The following is a 20,847-nucleotide window of genomic DNA, read 5'->3' on the forward strand; positions in this document are numbered from 1 at the left end:
ATTCCCATGTTAATTTGCAAAATAACTTTGAGTAGAGTGTCCACCACCTCTAGACATCTATAAAACCAATCGAACATTTCGTGTAGTGCATTGCTTTGTGCGATACCACCCCCATGCCTTGTATTCTTGAAGTATGATGCCTTTGCTCTATAGTGTGATTTCTGCATTCCTTGAGTATTTCAAATGGACAGAGGGCCCCATTGCTCCACAAACCATGGTGCATGTGCATAAAGAATATGCTGTAAAGAAAAATAACATAAACTGACTCAAGTTTAAAGCACAAAATTTCAACCTAAGGAGGATTACCATGTAATGTGTAATATGTGACTCCCCCCATGCTTCTACGATCAATGATATGAATTCTCCCAATGCTATCCTGAATCTCTCCTCGAGGGGGTCACTCATCATATGTAACCCTGTCACGTGAGTTCAACAGAAGGATATTTTTTATTTCTAAAATTTACAGAAATAAATATACATAAGGGAGTATTTAAAATAGTTTTGGGAAAAATTTACAGATTTGTATAGAAAAGGGGTACATTTTATTAACAAAATCTTTTACAGATAAGGGATTTTAAATATAGGCCTTGAACACACGTGATATAGAGGGTTTATACATAGTGACCCCCCCGAGAATCTCTCATAATAAAGCTCATCTGTTTAACCTTGTTTAAGCAACTTTATAAATGCATCAAGCTTTGTCCCCAGTTTTGCTCTCAAAGTAGCAATTCATGGATGTGAAGCTTGATTTGTGGTGCACTCACACAAATCTTTCCAATACTCCCAACCTAGGGTGCTTTGAGCCAATGTATGTTTTTCTTTATCAGCATTGTGGTTGGACAAGAACCTCCTTGCCTTTCCTCCACCCATGGACACTTTAGCCTAGAAGATTTTGTGTCTTTCTTGATTGTTTCTTGTCCTGCTTAAGCTTCACATTGCCTCTGTGAAGTCCCATTAGTGAGAGTAGTTCTTTAGCTTTTGCAATGCATTATGCAGATACTTGCTATGGCCTCAAATTCCAAGCATAAACTAGATGGAGATAGAGAAACTTATCAAGTATACACAGTTTAGCATGCAAAGTACACACGTGTACCCGCTCCAATGGAATTGGTAGAATGGGGTCTCACTTAGGATCCTTTTTTTGATGATCAGGGGCTGCACTTTGGTTGCAAGAAAGGATGCCATTTTCCCAGTGTAGGCTTCCCTTTTGCATCTTCTGAGAGTGGGTGCAATACAAGCATGTCGATTTTGCATTTGCACTTGTATCACAACCATATAAGCACTTGAGGGTCTTCAAATCACCAGCTAGATGCCATTCAACTTGAAACATTCCGAGAACATTCCATGCCCATCCACAATTAATGTTTGCCCTACCTCTTGTCTTTGAATAATCGATGGGATGCCGGTTCTCTCCACAACCCACTTCAATGTCTTGTTGCACTCCTTTGGGGTCTCAAGTTGCAAGCCACCATATGTCCTTCTTAGATTGGATTGAGAAACCCTGCTCAACTTCCTCATCCCCTTGAGCAAAATGCAAGGTGTGGTTCATAATACAAATGCTCACCCTCTCTAGCTTGTGCACTTTTACCAACTGAGCTTCATCCATTTTTATAACAAATACTAGCTTGCCATCTGTATAATGAAAGAGAAATTCAGTAAGGATATAGAAATTAGAAGAAATAAAGTTGAATGTGAAGAGGGAATTTCTCTTACCTTCTTCTCTCATCCCATAGAATTTGACCATGGCTCTCTGCAAATTCTCTACATCTATGTAAACATTATTGAAAGCATTCATCTCAAACATTTGGATGCCAGATTTCTTTTTACTCTTCCAAGTCATTGTGCCACTTACACAATGGTATCCTCCAAGCTTTTCTCTAGCACATTGGTTTGTTTCTTGACGTGCAAGTCTTACAGACCATGGTGTTGGCAATGGCATTGTAGATATCTTATACTTCTCCTCCATAGTAGACTTGAAATTTTTAAAAATAGAGTTGTAAGCTTCACAACTTACACCAGCAGCATCACAAGCTCCAAGCACTTCCTTTGCTTGGACGAGGCCCTTGAAATCCTTCATTACCTCTCTAGCAACTTGTTTACGTAGCCCTTTTTGTCTAGGGTCCTTCAACACTTCCATGACATCACTTGGCTTTATTAAACTTCTTAGAATATATGAAGGATCACTATCATCCATTTCCATTTTTCCCATCACATCCTCCATGAAATTCCTAAAGTAGAGTACAAATGAGTCTTAGTGGGAAGAATGCAACACCACAAATATTTTGGGGTAAGAAATTTCATTGAAAATTTGGGGAACTAACCTTGCAACCCATATTCTCCTCTTTTCGGAACCACAATGGGTTGACAATGCATCCAATTGTCTTTTCCTCCCTTTAGTCCCAAAGGTGTTCCTTTCAACTTTTGTACTCATTCTATCGACTTCTCTCGTTCCTTCTCCATAGCATGTTGAACTTGGCCATAGATAGACCTTTCCAAATCTTGTTTGCTTTCAGCAAGCTTCTGGATTGATTCTTCCAATTCATGTCGCAGTGCATGTGCTTTGTCACTGAGTTCTTTGTTTTGCAATTGGAGATCTTGCATATTATTATCCATTGCCACAATAGTGATATTTCCCAAATGTGCAATTCTTCTGCTTGGGCTCTCCGCTCTGATCCCTCCCTTAGGCCCTAGATGTTGTTTAGGTTCATTTGGTGTAACCTGAATCATTTTGTAAACCTCTGCCCTTTGAGGCCAATGAATAAAATATATTTTTATGTTCTATTACTGTTTCCCATGTTATTATACATGTTACGTGATGCTTTCCATCAGTTTATGCAAGTTCAGTGTGAATTTGAGTGGTCAAATAATGTTTTTTTGCCGTGATGCAAAATGAAAATGTGTTCGGCATCGTGCGAGGAGCTTAAAAATGCCCAAATCTGCTATGCCACATAGCGTATTTTGGCAATTCTGAGCTCCCCGCACGATGCCAAACACATTTGCCTTCTATGCCACATGAGATTCTTACTGGATTGCTAAAAAATGACCATTATAGTGCAAAAATTTATCTGATATCATGCTTTTGAACAGAATAGTAAATGAAAATATAATGCCAAAAACAATTAAAGTTACAAAATACAATGACAGTATAAAATAAATTTTGTAAAAGAACACAAAATGGGGCACTGCATAAAAAGCATATCTGTATTCATAAAAAATAAAAGTTCTACACAATAAGGCTTTAGAGCCTTTCTCTCTTCTCTAAAACACTAAGAACATCGGGCTTTGAATTCCCAAATACACTCGTAGCTCTAAACCTAGTTGATAGAAAGTCAACACTATTGTCATTGCTGGCCAGGGACATGGCTACTGCCGTCAATGCCATACCTTGAAAATTGATTCCAAAAGCATTGAGGGAAGCCATGCGGTTCACCAAAATGACCTTGTCAGTATTGGGATTGATGTAGCATGACCAATCACTCATGACAAGGCCTTGCACTTCAAGAGGTCATTAGTGCCATGTGGAGAAAACCTTTTGTGGATAACCACAAAGCATCCTTTTGCTTAGCCAAGGTAATGTGCCAATGAGTGATCTCGATAGAAGCTACTGCGAACAAGGCATTGCCGAGATGAGAATAGGTCAACCTCAAATGCCTCCTACAACAGTCCAACATTACATTAGAATTCCGTTAAAGCAAAATTATACCAAGAGAGAAGAAATTCAAAGCTCATAGTTTCTTACCACTATGGAGCCATCATGCTCAATCCCTTCCTCTTTGTCAATAAGGATGGATCCGGAGGCCTTTTGCTGTTTGGAGTGAGATGTGGAGGCTTCTTCTAGAACATCAGGTAGGTCGGAGTAGATTAATGTCTCTGTATCTTTGATTTTTGCCAGTGTTAAAGCAAGAACCTCTTCTATTGAATCATCTGCTCCAAAAAACCCAGGTTCTTGCATTGTCGTGTCCACCTCATATCCACATAGGACACCAAGTGCTTCATCCTCCCAGAGACCAAACATAACCTCGATGTCATGGAGAAAGAGGTATTGTTGTCCATCAACAAGAAGGGGAGCAAGAAACCATATCACTGTTGTAGAGTCCACAGAGGAGGTGCCCAAGGTTGATGGAATTGGAGAAGTAGAATGGTGATTAGGAGGTTGCTAGAGCACTTCCAGGGCCAATGTCGCTTCCCGCTCCTCAGCTTCTTCATCTATGGGCTCTTCATTGTAGATGTTGGTCTCATCTATAGAAATAAATGGATCAGAAAGGGCAAGGGCAGGGAAGGGCTTGAGGCCAAGGCCTCCTCTTCCATTTGTTCCTCCTAGAGAAGGAAAATAAAGGTCATTTCCCATGACAAGAGCCTATTTCCTGTGTTTTCGATGACTCCGCATGCTAGGAGGTTGGGGTCTTCAAAATCATCTCGGGCTCTCAAGTAGGTGCCTAGAACATCTATGCTCTTATCAAAGACTGGAAATAACTCCTCCTCTTTATCAAAAACTAATGGTGTAAGGAAGATGAAATCGTGGAAGGCAAACCTAGCAGAATCCATGGTAGTTTGGTAGCTAGGAGAACTATGGCTATGATAGTGAAACTTTGAAACTAAAGTAACTTTATAACCTATATATACCCAAATGTTCTAAATATAAATAATAAAAAAAATTATAATTTTTTTGGGCAAAACTTGACATTGACATGAAACAAAACCATTCAAAACATCAAAATTAATTGCACCACTATTAATTGGAAAATGTCAAAATCCACAATTGTTCCACCCCACATTGTTTACAATCTTCAATATTGCAAGAGGGATAAAAGTGGCACTATGCATGTGCTTCTCTGCACGCTTTCCTACCTTTTCACCATTTAAGGTAAAGTAAAAGGACTTAGACATGCCATCCTCCATGACCAATACGTGTTCCTGCACGTCCCTGAGAGTCCACTATGACGTGACAGTCACATTCTTGACATCTCCTAAATGAGAACCAATACATAGACTTACCCCTGTATTATCATCGTCGTTAGAGACAAGGGGGAGCCAATTGCCAGCTATTTTCTTCCAGTGCCTATATTGGAAAGAAAAATATAACATTTGGCAGGAGATGTGGTACTTGACAACCACATTGTCCTTACATACATGGCATTGAAATAGATCACCCTTTTGTTTACTTGACCTACTTCCCCAATTCACCCCAAGCAATTCCTCAAGGGCATTCTCATGTAGGCACTTGCATGACCACATAGTTTTTGTTTTGTGCATCTGGATATTCTAAAAACAAGAAGCAAAAATGTGCAGAGGCATAAACCAAGACAACTTACCCATTTAGAGACAAATGTAAACTTCATGACCATGCCCACAAACTTTGCAATCTTTTCCTTGTATGATTGCATTGTTCTTGTGTCCACCATGCTGCGCTACAATCCATGTCTTCAAGTTGTGGTGTTTCAATGCATTAAAGATAGCCATAGCCCGATTCCATCCTTGGAGTAATGTACTTGGCATTATACCAAATAATTGGTTGCAGTAATTTTATTTTATTTTCTACATCATACCCCATGTGCTTCTTTGTTTTCTTTGACCTTGATTTCTAGGATACTATGACTGTCTCTGTGGAAAGTCTTGAAATTGCATCATGGTTTGGGACCCATTCCTTTTGTGTGTGCCCAACCAACAAAAACCCAACTTCAATCTCATTGAAGATTCTATGAGCGATTAGCATTGAGCAAAATGCAAAGAAGAGTACATTCCTATTCTCTCGTCTGCCAACTCCTCATAAGTCTCAACAACTGAAACAACATGTCTGTTACAAGAAAGAGACTCTATTGTAGCAAGCCCCTCAGAGAACAAGTCCAATACATACTCATCTTCTTGATAGAAACCCATGATCATGTCTTTCATGATACTTGAACGTTTTCTTTTCAAGGACAATTCAATGTCAAATCCATCATCATCATCCTCATCATCATCATCCTCATCACCTGATTCTTCTGCACCACTTGATTTTTCATATTTTTCATCTGCAACATATATTGATGGCTTACATTGTGCATTGGTATAGTGCTCAATATCGTTGAAATGCTTTTCCTTGCTTACCAGTACACAGGCAATTAAGCCATCCATAGATCTAGTGACAAATATATCTGCAGTTTCAAAATTAAGGCAACGGAAGTGTATTTTATATTGTCTGCATGTCTTATTTAATGCATTCTTCAAACATGATACATGATCCATGGTCAAGAACACCACAAGAAGGAATTGCACTGGGGGAGAAGCGATTGTCATCAAGCTTTTCAACAAACACTCAAAGCGATCCTCATTCCAATTTCTACTTCTGCTTGGTCCATACATTACATCCAAAAAGGCAACCCCTGTTGCCATTGGCTCTTGGTACACATTATGTATAAATTCCATTCCCTCCATGTTTGAACCGATTGTGTAGAACCTCCAAGACCGGGTGGAATTCGGTCCATGACTTGCACCTTCACTTTGTCCCATAATCCACCTCAGATACCCCTTTGTAGCATCAGGCAATTAGCTTCTTTCTAATCACGATGGTCTATGGAGATTTGGCCGTGCAGTCAAATCTTTTCAAAGCACCAGGGTTTGGTGAGATTTGTGTGTGGTCAAATCTTGCTAGCTTCTTTCTAATCATAAGGGTCTATGGAGATTTGGCCATGCGGCCAATTATTTTCAAAGCACAGGTTTAGGAAGATTTGGCCATGCAGCCAAATCTTTTCAAAGCGCCAGGTTTGGGGAGATTTGGCCGTGCAGCCAAATCTTTTCAAAGCACCAAGTTTTCAAAGCACTAAGGTTTGGGGAGATTTGGCTACGATGCGAAATCTTTCTAGCTTTTTATAAGTCACGAGGGTTTAGGGAGATTTGACTATGTGGCTAGCTTCTTTCTCATCACAAGGGTCTAGGGAGATTTGGCCGTGCGGCCAAATCTTTTCAAAGTAGCAGGATTTGGGGAGATTTGGTTGTGATGCCAAATCTTTCTAGCTTCTTTTAAATCACCTAGGTCTAAGGAGATTTGGCCATGTGGCCAAATCTTGCTAGCTTCTTTCTAATCATGAGGGTCTAGGGAGATTTGGCCATGCGGCCAAGTCTTGCTATCTTCTTTCTAATCACGAGTGTTGAGGAAGATTTGGTTGTGTGGCCAAATCTTTTCAAAGCAGCAAGGTTTAGGAAGATTTAGTTGTGATGCCAAATCTTTATAGCTTCTTTGAAATCACCAAGGTCTAGGGAGATACGGCCAAATCTTGTATGTTTTGAAAGAAGCCAGAAGATTTGGCCGCATGGCCAAATCTCCCCATTTAAAATTTAAAATTCGAATCTTAAGATTCGAATTTCAAATCTGAAGAATTCAAATTCTTAGATTCAAAATTTAAAATTCAAAATTCAAAATTCAAAATTTAAAATTCAAAATTCAAAATCTTAGATACAGAATTCAAATTTCAAATTTGAAGATCTGAAAGTCAAATCATATACTAAAGACCCTACTTTCAAATCACACTTCGAGATTCCTACTTTTACAAGAGTCTTTCTTTCAAATCGTGGTGTTCTGAAATGGAGAAAATGGAGAACATGCATGAATTAGGTACACTTTTGATTTCTTTCGTTTTCTTACTTGGATGATTGAGTAGCCATTGTTGTTTGTGAGCTTGTGCTATTTGGATTTCGTCAAGATGAGATCTCGTTTGGAAAGAGCGGCCTACTGAGGGATATGAAGAAGAAATAGATTTGTCCTTTGTGCCTACCCAAGGAACGTCGTTGATCGAAGGAAACCTGCCACTGAAGGCAAGAGCAGGCCGAAACTATGCGGAGGAAGAAGAAACAGTCCGAAGCAGGCCGAAAATAGGGTCGTGGGGGGAAGGAGCAAGAAGAAGCAGGCCGAAAAGAAGCGTCGTGGGGGGAAGGAGCAGCATTGCGGAGGGAAGGAGCAGCGTGGTGGAGGGAAGGAGCAGTGCCGCAGAGGGGAGGAGCAGCGTCGAGGAAGGAGCAGCGTGGTGGAGGGAAGGAGCAGAGTCGCGAAGGGGCCGCAAGAAGAAGCAGGCCGAAACAGCATCATGGGGGGAAGGAACAGTGGCGCGGAGGGAAGGGGCAGCGTGGAGCACTGTCGCGGAGGGGAGGAGCAGCGTGGAAGTCGTGGAGGAGAAAGGAAGTCGCGGAGGAGAAACAGCATCGTGGAGGGAAGGGGCAGCGTGGAGTAGTGTCACGGAGGGGAGGAGCAGCGTCAAGGGGCAAGGAAGGAAGTCGTGGAGGAGAAAGGAAGGAATTCATTGAGGAAGTCATTGAGCAGTGTCGCGGAGGGGAGGAGCAGTCGTCAAGGGTCGAGGAAGGAAGTCGCAGAGGGTCGAGGAGCAGCATCGAGGGTCAAAGAGAAAGGAAGTCGTGGAGGAGAAAGGAAGGGACAAGACAGCCCCAAAAAAGTATGCCCCAAAAAAGCATAGTTTGGGGGGAAGGAGCAATCCCCCCAAAAAAGCATGTTTTGGAGGGAAGGAGCAATCCACCCAAAAGCATGTAGAGCCAAAAAAAAAAAAAAAAAAAGACCTCTTTCTAATCCAACTATTGTGTGTGGAATCTATGGAGAGTTGAATTGGTAATGGAAGTTTAAAACCTACATAGTTAAGTACACATTGTTAGGACAAAACTGGGATGGGGAGCCTCCTGAGACCTCTCATTTTGACATAGTTTTGAACTTTTTTGCTTGCAATTAGCTAAGCAAGGGTGGAGGAGTGTTTTCCAAGAACTACCCCATCTAAGACGTTGTCCTAAAGCTCTCAAACCACCCTAGGTACATATTGGAGATCTAGGAAGGGAGAGAACAAGGTGAGCCTAGCACTTGATCCCCCATGAAGACGAATTCAATTCCTTCTCATAGGTTTACTTTTTATGCTTGGTTTAAAAGGTTTGTTTAGCTTTGCCTTTTAAAGTTTTGGTTTTTTAATAGTTTTAGATTTTCTAGTTTGCTTTTAAAGTAATAGTATGATTTTAAAGTGTAATAGCGTGAATCATGAAAAGCATGTATGATTTTTTCGAAACTAGGATCTCTAGATTTGAATTTCAAAATTTGAAACTTGAAACTTGAAATTTGAATTTTTTATTTTAAATTTTGAATTTTGAATTTTAAACTTTAAATTTTAAATTTTAAAATCTGGATTTTCAATTTTTAAATTTAACATTTGAAGATTTGTCCATGTGGCCAAATCTTCCTAGTGATTTGAAAGAAGATTTGGCCATGTGGCCAAATCTTCCTAGTGATTTGAAAGAAGCTAGCAACATTTGGTAGCATGGCAAAATCTTCCCAAACCCTAATGCTTTGAAAGATTTGGCCACATGGCCAAATCTCCTAGAACTTGGTGATTTGAAAGAAGCATGCAAGAGGAGGTTGCACGGCCAAAACTCTCCATACCCTAGTGCTTTGAAAGAAGCCTACAAGATTTGGCCACACGACCAAATCTCCCCAAGTTTGAAAGAATGCCACAAACAAATCTTCTCAATGCTTTGAAAGAAGTCACCAAGGTCTCGAAGGATTTGGCTGTGCATCCAAATCTTGCTAGCTTCTTTGAAAGCACCAAGGTCTGAGTAGATTTGGCCGTGTGGCCAAATCTTATTGCTTCTTTCAAAGCACTACTGTCTTAGGAGATTTGGCCATGTGGCCAAATCTTGTTGGCTCCTTTCAAAGCACTAGGATCTAGGGAGATTTGACCATGTGGCCAAATCTTGTGGGCTTCTTTCAAAGCACCAAGGTCTAAGTAGATTTGGATGTGTGGATGAATCTTGATGGCTTCTTGAAAGCACCAGCGTCTTGGGAGATTTGGTTGTGTGGACAAATCTTGCTATCTCCCTTTCAAAGCACCATGGTTTAGGAAGATTTGGCCATGTAGCCAAATTTTGCTGCCTAAAATTCAAAGCACCAAGGTTTAGGAAGATTTGGTCTTGTAATGAAATCTTGTAAAGCATTTTCATCCTAAGTCACACCATCAGATATCAATATTGAACTATAACAAATGCTATGTACTATGCAGGTGCCACATTGAAAGTGGGGGTTAAAGTCAACTTGCTTGTCAGTGGAAAGATTGTTGCCATTGGGACAATATTCTCTACATCACATGATGACATGTGCCAAGGTGTGCCCTTGGGAGAAAACAATCTATCAGTGGCGATCAATATTTGTATGGATGAAAGTGCACTTCTTCCATTTCCTACAATGGATGCATTCTTAGTCTATGAGGCTTTGGGTAGTGTTGTTCGTTGGAAAGCACGATCAATGAGTTGTGTGGACAATGTCAATGGAGCTATTGTACCAATGAATGATATAACATCAGATACCATTGACGTTGAACCTCTATGTGAATATGATGAGTTTTCCATTCGAGAATCATGGAAGGACAAGAAAGTCTTAATATGGGATGAGCAGAAAACCAAGAGCATTGCAGAGGGTGTTGTTTTGTATCTCTACCCATTTGAACCTATAAATTTTGAGATGCTTGGTGAAGGTAATCTAGGTGTGGGAAGTGAAAAGTATCATAGTGATGTATCAGGCATCGATACCATCCACTTAATAAAATGGCCCATTGCACAAATAACTTTTTTAGATGGAACTTCATTAAGAATCGATGACACCATGAATTCTTCAAGTGGTTCTGGGAAAAAGCACATGGAAGATGAGGACCCAATGGAAAAATCCACAAAAAAGAGGCGTTACTGCATGATAAAGAGAAAAGCTAAAAAACATGGCATGCCATTAGCATCATCTAGACTCACAAGGGATGCAGTCATAAAAGTATTTATGATTGATTGTTGTAAACAAAGTTGTTGTCAATTTGCCGATCATCAAATGATATCCAAATTACGCATAGAGTATTGGGGCCAAAGTTTGGAGGCTCGCACCAATTATGTATATGACACTCTTGGGGTTGCTTGTCGAAAAGATGACAATGGGCAGTTCAAATATGTCTTTTCATTGAATGGTATTCAAGTTTGTTGATGGTATGAAATGCATGGTATTCCAAAAAAAACATTTTATTGATACAGGGAGCAATTTGAAATTGGTATACGAAGGTGCATACATGGTAATAAAGGAATCGTGCGAAGAGGTTGGGACCACACAAAACTGGGTAGAGCCATAATCCAAGATTTTGTGGATAACAATTCTGAGCGTATGCCACACAAAAGTAGAACACTTCAGGATGGATCAAGGGAAACACAGTTGGTGATACCGGATGTATACAAGCAGGTTGATATTCTCTATGAAGTTAACATGCAATTAAAGCATAGTTTGGGTTGTAAGGAGATGTCAACTTCCACATTTAACCGCATATGGAACTCTGAATTCAAGCATGTAACTTTGTCAAAAACAAGTGAATTCTCTAAGTGTGGTTTATGTAGTGCAATCAAGGCTCAGCTTGCAGCGACAAAATGCCAAAACGAACGTAATAAGTTGATGGAAGATAGAAGAAAACACATGTTACAACAAAGAAGTTGTAGAAATGTGTACTACACTTGGTGCAGATTTTTTGAAATGTATCCTCAGACATACTTGTGCATTATCCATGATAAGATGGACCAAAAGAAGATAGCCATCCCTAGATTACGCAATCGTTCAAAGGACACAGACAAGTCCTTTCAGCTCCCAGTGGCTTTGACTGGCATGATAACACATGGACATGGTCAAGGACGTTATGGTCACTTTTCTTTATCCTTGTGGCCGTCGGATCCTAACTTCACAATTGGTTCATTGGCTTTGTGTTTGAGAAATCTTGAAAGATTTGATAACCATGCACTTGGAGATTTGGTACATGATGGTCTGCCAAGGTCTAACAACGCTCTGCTAAATGCACTAACCTCAAGAGAAGCATTGGATTCTCATTATGTTTCTAACGGCAAGCAACAACTTCATCTTGGAGCAGTGGGTGGAACATTCAAAGACCTTGGACTTGGAAGTTCCCATCAAGAAAATCCTTATAAGAAACTACCCGAACACCTATTGTTGCAGTTGGATAATTGTGGTTCTGAAAACAAGAATAGGTACTTGTTTGCATACCTATCATTACTTGTTACTCGAGGGATTTTCAAGTCAATTCAATTGGGATTCTTGATGGTTGGGCATACACATGAGGATATTGATGCAATGTTTAGCAGGTTTTCAGAGAGGTTAAGACAAACATTGACATTTGCACATCTCATGGATACTTTTAGACAATGTGAGGAGTCTTCTCCAATGCCATTTTTGGTAACGGAAGTCCAGGATTTCAAGAGCTATGTTGATGGATGCCTATGCGATGGGAAAGATTCTTTAGTGGGACACTCAAAGCCTCTCCAATTTTGGTTCTTTATGCAAAATGAAGTTCCTATCATGCAATATAAAGTGCATCCATGATCATTAGATTGGCAACCAAGTGAAGGTGGCGTTGAGTTGTGGAAGAGACATCCGGATGGTCATCCAATGCTACCAAGTGGAGAGCCGCCTTATGTAACCATGTTCAAGTATGTGAAGGATCACTTAGATGTGATAGTTGGTATCAAGGAGTATGTACGCTTTTGAAAAAAATGGGCACACCTGCAAGGTCCAGATGCATCTTTCACAAAGTTTTACAAGCCAGTAGTGAAGTACTGAAAGAAGATGATTGATGAGCTTGATAAACCAAACAATAATGTAGAGGGCATGTACGAGAGATTTTGGCCAAAGACGCAACATATTGATTGTGTGCAAGTATTTGATAATGAAAACGATGAGTTTCAAGGAATTGAAGAGTTGAATGATCATTACTGTGGACCTCAAAGGAAAAAGCCAAAACAATCATTTGATCCAATGGTTGATGTACAAAAAGGACACTTTCTTTTGGTCCGACCAGCAGAAAAAATTTACCCAATTTGGCTAGGCATTGCTCAAACTGATGTACAGAAGGATAATAAATCTAAAAATTTCAAGAAGGTTTTCATACAATATTGGGCACCTATATGCAAAAGACACAATGCAGAAATTGAGGAGGTGTATGCAGATTGTTGGAACAAGATTTGGATGTGCAATAAATGTGATCCTCCACGTTGGGAATCTATTGATGCTATTGTATGGTCATGGGTTCCAAAATGTAACCTCTCAAAGAAGGTTTCCTCGAAGAGCAGCAACCTCCCCATCAAAGTGAAGATACCAACCATTGCACGCAAGCGAGCTTTATCCAATTTGGCTCATAGAACAGATTCCGACTCTGATGCTGACTCCACAATGGAGTGAAGGTACTTGAAAAGCATGACTTTTTTTTCCTTGCACAACAATAATTTATTTGAATACTAACAAATATTTGGAAGATATGACATTGATCTTTTTTCTTTATCTTTTTTTTTGCAGACCATTGCTTTGTGGTTGCAAGTTCTGCACACTCGACAAAATATCAAGGACTAGTATTGCATTCTTACTTTTTCTCCAACTAAACTAAAATGGTGTTTTTGAACACCACCTTTTTTTGAGAAGAGGCAAAACTCAGGCAAAAAATGCTTCGTTAAACTCAAACATATGATGTTTTTTTCTCGGCTAATGCAGAACAGGCACACTCTAAATTGTGAGTTTCATATACACGGCCAAATCCAGGGAGAAAGTCAATGCAGTGCACTCAATGCATTGTAATTGTAACCCCTCAAAAAATACCATGCATTGGTCGAAACCTCAACATTTGACATTTTATTTATGTTGATGCAAACCATGCACATTTGCAAGATTTGGATGGACTCCCAAATCTATGGGAAAAATCAATGAAAAACATTGAATGTTACATAATTACAACCCCTCAAAAGTTCCCAAATTATCAGGATTTTCCCAAATTCTCTAATATGGTGTTATTTTAGGACCAATCTCTTTGCTCGATATATGAAATTTTGAGAGTGTGTTTTCTACATGAAGACTTGTTGCCTACTAGCTGTGCCACCACTTGCTTCCTATGCATGGCATTGGTTCAACACTCACCCCACCATTGGTTTGAGACATTTCCTCATCGTGGATCCACTCTCCTGGGATTGCTCTCCATATTGGTGCCTCCATATGCCTTATTGCACTGGGGTTTGTTTGCATTGGTGGACTTAGGAGTCTCGTCTGTTTGTTCCATTGGTGCATCCTTTGTGAATAAGCTTTTTACATTGGGTAACCATACTATTGCTAGGTACCTATGGAAGGATGGGTACCCAAGGAAAAGGACGTGTTGGGTTCTTCTGTCGGTTCCTTCAACCTTTAGGTTTAGAGTATTCTTGGTAGGGGGGAGTGAACTATGGGGGACACACTTGGTTCTTCTGTTGGTTGGGCTTCAAGGTCAAGATATTTTTGCTAGGGGTAGTGTTGCATAAGAATAGGGAGCAGGGATTCGATCTTGGTTCATGTCATGCAAGTATGCTTAGATGCATAGCAAGGAAGGTAGGTGTAGATGCATGGCAAGGAAAGCTAGGGGATCCGTAGAATTGCTTCTTCGCTCATATGTTTATGTAAGCATAGGGTCAACTTTGGGAGGTCCGACCACTCTAACTCTGATGAGTTCGAGTCCATCGGTGGCCAATTTTTCCTTTGCTCTTCTTGCATCTTTTCACAAAAGGATTTATGACCAAACATGCATGAAAAAACCAAGTATTGAGAGAGAATCTAAAATATATTCATATTTCAAACAATCAATGAACACAAAGTTAATTACAATCAAGAACACAAAGAAATCCATTCTTATGAAATTTGCATCATGCTTACATGGGCCTACCATTTGAGTGTGTGGAGAAGTGTGTGCTAGACACTAGATTCTACACTAGAAGTTAGTCCCCTACATTCTACACAAAGTATTTTTAAAGAGGACAATGATGCGGGTACAGGTAAAAGAGGAATAGCGAAGAGTGAAATGGAAGTAAGGCAAGTAATGAATCAAGGGAGATGAATTTCTCTAGAAAGAAGTAATGCATGGTGGCACCAGCATGATAGGGGTATAAAGTTGAAGTTGACAATGCCCCTAAAGAGTGCAAAGCAAGGTGTTCTTTTTCATGTGGAAGAAACTGTATACCTTTGAGTTATGATTGCTTGCTAGCGATAAGACTCCTTACAATTTGCTCACAATTTGGGCCTTCACAATTAATGTCAGGTCTTTATTGAGGATGGAAACTTGGTAGAAGAATACCAACATGCAAATCCGAATCTCAATGCTACTTATAACCAAGACGGTAATAGCTGAAGGAGTCTAACTAAGCTATTATTTTACCAATTGCAACAACGCATAGTTTCCCATTAGTCTATTAATTATACTAGATCACAAGTATTTTAAACTAAACAACACAAACAACCATTCCATATGCAAGATACAATGACACAAACATCAAAATCAAATGACTAAGTGTCAAATCTTGGATAATTACATTTAATAATGTTAAGTACAACAACATCAAAAATCCATTCAATGACCAAGTGTTGAAGCCAAAAATATCATGCAACACTAATAACCTACAACGACACTGAAAGCCAAATAAATGACCATGTGTCGAAGTTTAAACATTTGTTTTATGAAATAAGCTACAACAACACTGAAAGCCGAATAAATGACCTAGTGTCGAAGCCTACTTATCTTATAAATTATATATCTAAGAAACAACACCAAAAGTCAAACAAATGACAAAGTGTTGAATTCTATTACTCTTCTAAGGTTGAGAGACGACACATATAGTCGAATGATACGACCAAGTGTTGAGCTAGTTTCAAAACAATGAGAAGGAGTCCTTGTAACGACATCAAAGGTTGAATATTACAACCAAATGTCGAAATGCAGACTTACTTAACCGCACACATAATCGAGTAATACGATCCAATGCGGAAAGATAAGCACCATGCAAATGCATGGCCCAAGTAATTGACTCAAATATTACATTACAAATCAGATCATCAATGTATTATGTCGAAAGGCTAAATACAACACTACGTCGATATCTAGTAGTCATGTAATATCAAGAATAAAAAAGTTATGACATTGACATACTATATGAAAAGACGACACTACATCGAACATACGTGAAGAAGAAACCCCCCCCAAAAAAATCTTATCAACTTATCAAAAATTTGCCATTAGATGGGTAATTGAGCAGAGAAAGAAAAGCTATCATACCTTTACTTCAATTATAGTTTTGATTTTGGATTGCTAACTAGGCACAAAGCATACAAAGAGTCTCCTTGGTGACCTGCACAAATCCAAGGGACAATTAATAGAAATCCTCTTAGTAGAAGGCAAGCTATAAACTCCAGTTGAGTTGTTCCCAAAACTGCCTTTTCGAGATGCAGTGCCTTATGAACAAACTTATTAGAGAGCTTATGTAAGGTAAAGGGGAAGGAGAAAGCATAAGGGAGGGAAGAAAGGAGGCCAGAGGGGGGGGATAAAGAGATGGAAGAAGGCAGCATAGGGCTTTCCCTTTTCTTTGTTGAGCCTAGTCTATAGATTTTCGAGGATGGGTGGATGCTTGCAACTCTCAAGAGTGCCATTCTGTCTCGAGTCAGAGGCAAAAATTTGAACACCAAAAGGCCACGCCCCGCATGGAACTCAACAACGATCTCATGAGCTTTGAATAGCCTAGAGCAATGTGGAGCTTGCATGAACCCTACAACAAAAGAGGAGGCTGAACAACAAAACACAACAAATAGTAAATCCTCTCCTAGCTGAATTGTGATTCATCTTGGTTCTCATGCTACTTGGGGTTGACACAATTTGGCCACTCTTGCATACAAATCCAACCTATGATTACTATTTACTCGCTCCTAGCCTGACGATATCCTAGAAATCCCCTTGCTTCATATGTAGGGTAGCAGTCCTTTTGTAGTTTTCATCTTGAAGCTCTTCCACTTCTTGGTGCCGATGGGGGCTACAAGCTAGTTACAAGGAGTTAGCAGTCACAAGGTAGAAGGATGGCTTTCAGATCTGTGCTGATCAACTAGAACTTGAAGAAGATGAGGGAGGAGAAGACGATGCCAATGTACAAGCATCAGGACTAGCTTTGCAGCAGTAGAGATTTGTATACAATTTCTGATTATTGATAGAAGCAAAGAGTTAGCATCGGCCACAGGAAGTCCTTCCCAGTGTGTTCAGCAAGAAATATTTCTCCTGAAGCGAGAGCATTCTTGATTTGTGCAAACCCATGATCACAATCCTCATCCCAAGAGAAATCAACCCCATCTTTTAATAGCATAGTCATGGGCCGTGTCAAAGCAGCATACTGATCAATGAAGTGGCGATAGTATCCTGCAAGATTGACAAATGAGCGTACTTGACGTTTGGTTGTAGGTGGGGAGAGTTTGAGGATGGCTTCTACTTTCTCGGGGTCAGGCTTGATGCCCTCGGATGAGACAACATGTCCCAATAACCTCCCTTGAGTGGCTCCAATGGTACATTTCTCAGGGTTGAGACTGCCATTTGCATCATTGACCCTTTGGAAGGCCAATCTAACCTTCATGATGTGCTCCTTACGTGATGAGAATATACAGAAATCATCTAAAAACACCTCCAAGAAATCCCCCAAATAAGGAGCCAACACCATTTGCATAAATCTTTGAAAGGTGGCAGGAGCATTAGTGAGGCCAAATGGCATTACTTTGAATGCAAATGTCCCCCAGGGTGTGGCAAATGTGGTTTTAAGCACATCTTCCTCGGCAATTCTGATTTGATAAAACCCCGAGTAACCATCACAGAAAGTATACATCTCATGACCACTTACCTTCTCAAGAATGAGGTCTTGAAAGGGTAGAGGATGATGATCCCTCTTGGTGGTAGCGTTGAGCTTCTTATAGTCGATGCAGACCCGCCACTTGTTGTTTTTCTTTGGGATGACTACCACTGGTGAAATCCATTCAGTATTGTGAACCGGAACAATAAACCCAGCCTCTACAAGCTTCTGCAACTCTGAGCGCAAAGCATCGGTCTGTAGGGGCCCTAATCTCCGATACTTCTGAGCCACAGGCTTTGCATCAGGCTTCAGCTCTATCTTGTGCTCTATGGCAGTCACATGGCGAAGGTGGTGGTAGCTAGTTCCAAAGAGATCAGGTAAATCTTTGAACATTTCAAGAAACTCATCTTTCTCACGTGGAGTGAGGTCTAGAGAAAGCATTGATTCGAGCTGTTGAGGACTAGCTGTTATCTTTCCTGCAGGTGGCAAGGTCGGAGACACCCCCATCATGTAAACTTCCTCCTTTGAGAATTCCTCCCCCCCGTCTGATTCTTCCATGGACTCAGACAATGAGGATGAGAGAGTATCACTGTCATGCTCCTCTTCTTCTTCCGGTTCCATGGCACCAGGTTGCACAGGGATTTTCTCCTTGGAAGCACCAAAAGACATGTGTCCTATCTTCCAATAGCTAACTGCATCACTTTTTCTCAACCATGGTCTCTCGAGTATGGCTGGGTAACTTCTGCCTGTATCTTCAATGTCCACTACATAGAAATTGACAGTGGTGGTCAGCCCGTTGACAGTGATGGGCAAATCCTCAATGACTCCCATGGTGGCGAGTCGTCGACCATCTGCTACCTTGATTCGAGTGGAGGAACGCCTTGTACATTTCAAATTCAATTTCCTCATGATGCGGGGCACCATGATATTACATGCAACTCCCCCATCAACACACACATTTTTGACACGGCAATTATCTATGATGACATCTATTGTGTGTGGGTGCCGATGAATTTCTTCAGAGATAGAAGATACCTCTCGTACCTTTCCCTTTTTCTTGCTCTTCCTTGTTGAGAGACCTTGCTGCAGCTCACGTCTCACCTTAGGGCTTAATGCTATTAGTTGAGGGAGTGTGATGCTCAAAGAACGATGAGCAAGGTCTTGAACGACCGAATAGTCCTCTTGCCCTGAGCCGATGGGAAAATCCAAGGGTGACCACTTACTCCTGCGAGATCTTTTAGTCTTCTCTGTTGGTGGGTCTGCCATCTCAGCATCTGAGGGCTCTGAGAAGGACACCTTCTTCCTGGGGCAGCCCGGTCCATGGTTTGGAGAGGGGTCCGAGGTAGCACGAGTTCTTTTCCCGAGATCAAGGATCTCCACATCAGAATCCTCAGTGCCCGACTCACTTAGAAGATTCACTCTTGGAATATTGGGGCATTCTGTGCGATAATGACCCTTCTGGTGGCACTCGTAGCATACAACATTAACACAATCTCTTGGAGGGCGGTTGGCTTGATTTCTGATGCCCACCATCTCAAGCCGAAGATCATTCAGGGCCTTGGCTAGGTCATTGACTCTAGGTTCTGTTGCAGGGGGGGCCTCTTTAGTTGGAGGGGCCACGGGAGTAGAGAGGAGGGGAGCTCGTGGGCGAGGCTAGGGAAATCTTCGAGGCAGAGGATGAGGATATCCACCTTATTGAGGGTAAGCATCTAAGGGAGGACCATACATTTGAGGTGGAGGCAGTGGATACATCCCTGATGAGGGGTGGGGGTATGCCCCTAAGTTAGACCCCCCAGGTTGTTGTTGCAGGAATGGAGGGGGATGCGGAGGGACAATCGTCTTCTTTGAAGCGGGGTCAGACTGAACTTTGTCAAACTTTTGAGCAATCTCATGTGCTAGCACCATAGTTTCTGGATTCTCCCATTTAAGCTTGAGGTGGAATTCATCACTCGCTCCTGCTACAAGGTAGCCCAGCACATGCTGAGTCATTCCAGCTCGAAACCCGGCATTGTCCTCCTGTGTGGCAATCAAACGGTCCAGGAGCACGGCCGCTCGATCCACATATCAACGCGCCGTCTCACCTTCTGACTGCTTCAAATTTGCCACCTGTAGGTACACATTCTCCGGCTCCTCTTCTTTGCCAAAATACTCAATCATTGCTGCTGTCAACCTTGGCCAGCTTTGGCGAACATCTTCGGTTTGCTTCTCATACCACACTTGAGCCAAACCTTCTAGAAATGTGGGGAGAACCAATAGCCATCTGTCTTCAGTAAGAAAGTTGAGAGAAACACAACGGCGCTTGAAAGCCACAAGATACTCATTTGGATTTTCTTCTACCCGTCCACAAAACATGGGAATGTCAGCCATGCTTGGAAGATGGAAAAGAGGGGCTTATCTATGGACGAACAATAGTAAGAGGAAGCTTGAACTGAAAATCGGGTGAAGATACATCCAAAAAGCACACATAGGCAGGGTAGGGTGTGACTGGTGTAGTGTGAAATATTACACGAGAAGAATCTTCAGCATAGAATAGCACATAGACAATCTTAAAAGGACCAACCCTCATGATATCACTTTGATCATTACACGCGAGGGTTAGAGGTGCGGCGTTGCATGAGGTTGTTCATCAAGGCAAACAAGAATGCCATGACAAAGGTCAGCAATTGGAGAGCTTGCACATCACCTTCAGCTTCTTCCAGTTCTTGTAGTCACCATGCTATTTCTTCAAGGGGTGTGCGGTCTGGCATCCTTCTTTTGAGGAATGTCTTTGAGAACCCTCCTGATGATTTTCCGAAGTCGGTGAACTCATATCAAGTATGCCCAACACTTAGTTTCATGATGACCACAACCTTTGCATTCCTTACAAATGATCACCCTCCTTCATGGCTTGCGGCTTTGTTGGGGTGGCGCTTCCACTCGCGTCATGCGTGATTGAAATACAAGCTTCACGTGCCAAGAAATCAGCAACAAGATTTCGAGCTCGAGGGATATGCTGAATTTTTACCTCTTCAAATTGGTTGCAAAGTTCCAAGGCTTGTTGATGTCGTGGAACCAAGCCTTTGCTCCGCACCTTCCACCTTCCACTAACTTGTTCACACACTAGTTGAGAATCTCCTTGCACCTCCAATTGCTTGGCATGATGTTCTTGTGCCTTTTGTAGCCCAAAAATGAGCGCCGAGTACTCAGCTT

Source organism: Dipteris shenzhenensis, chromosome 29 (assembly GCF_047967505.1).
Source record: "Dipteris shenzhenensis isolate YYH24624 ecotype China chromosome 29, Dip_SZ_1.0, whole genome shotgun sequence".
NCBI classification, from domain to species: Eukaryota; Viridiplantae; Streptophyta; class Polypodiopsida; order Gleicheniales; family Dipteridaceae; genus Dipteris; species Dipteris shenzhenensis.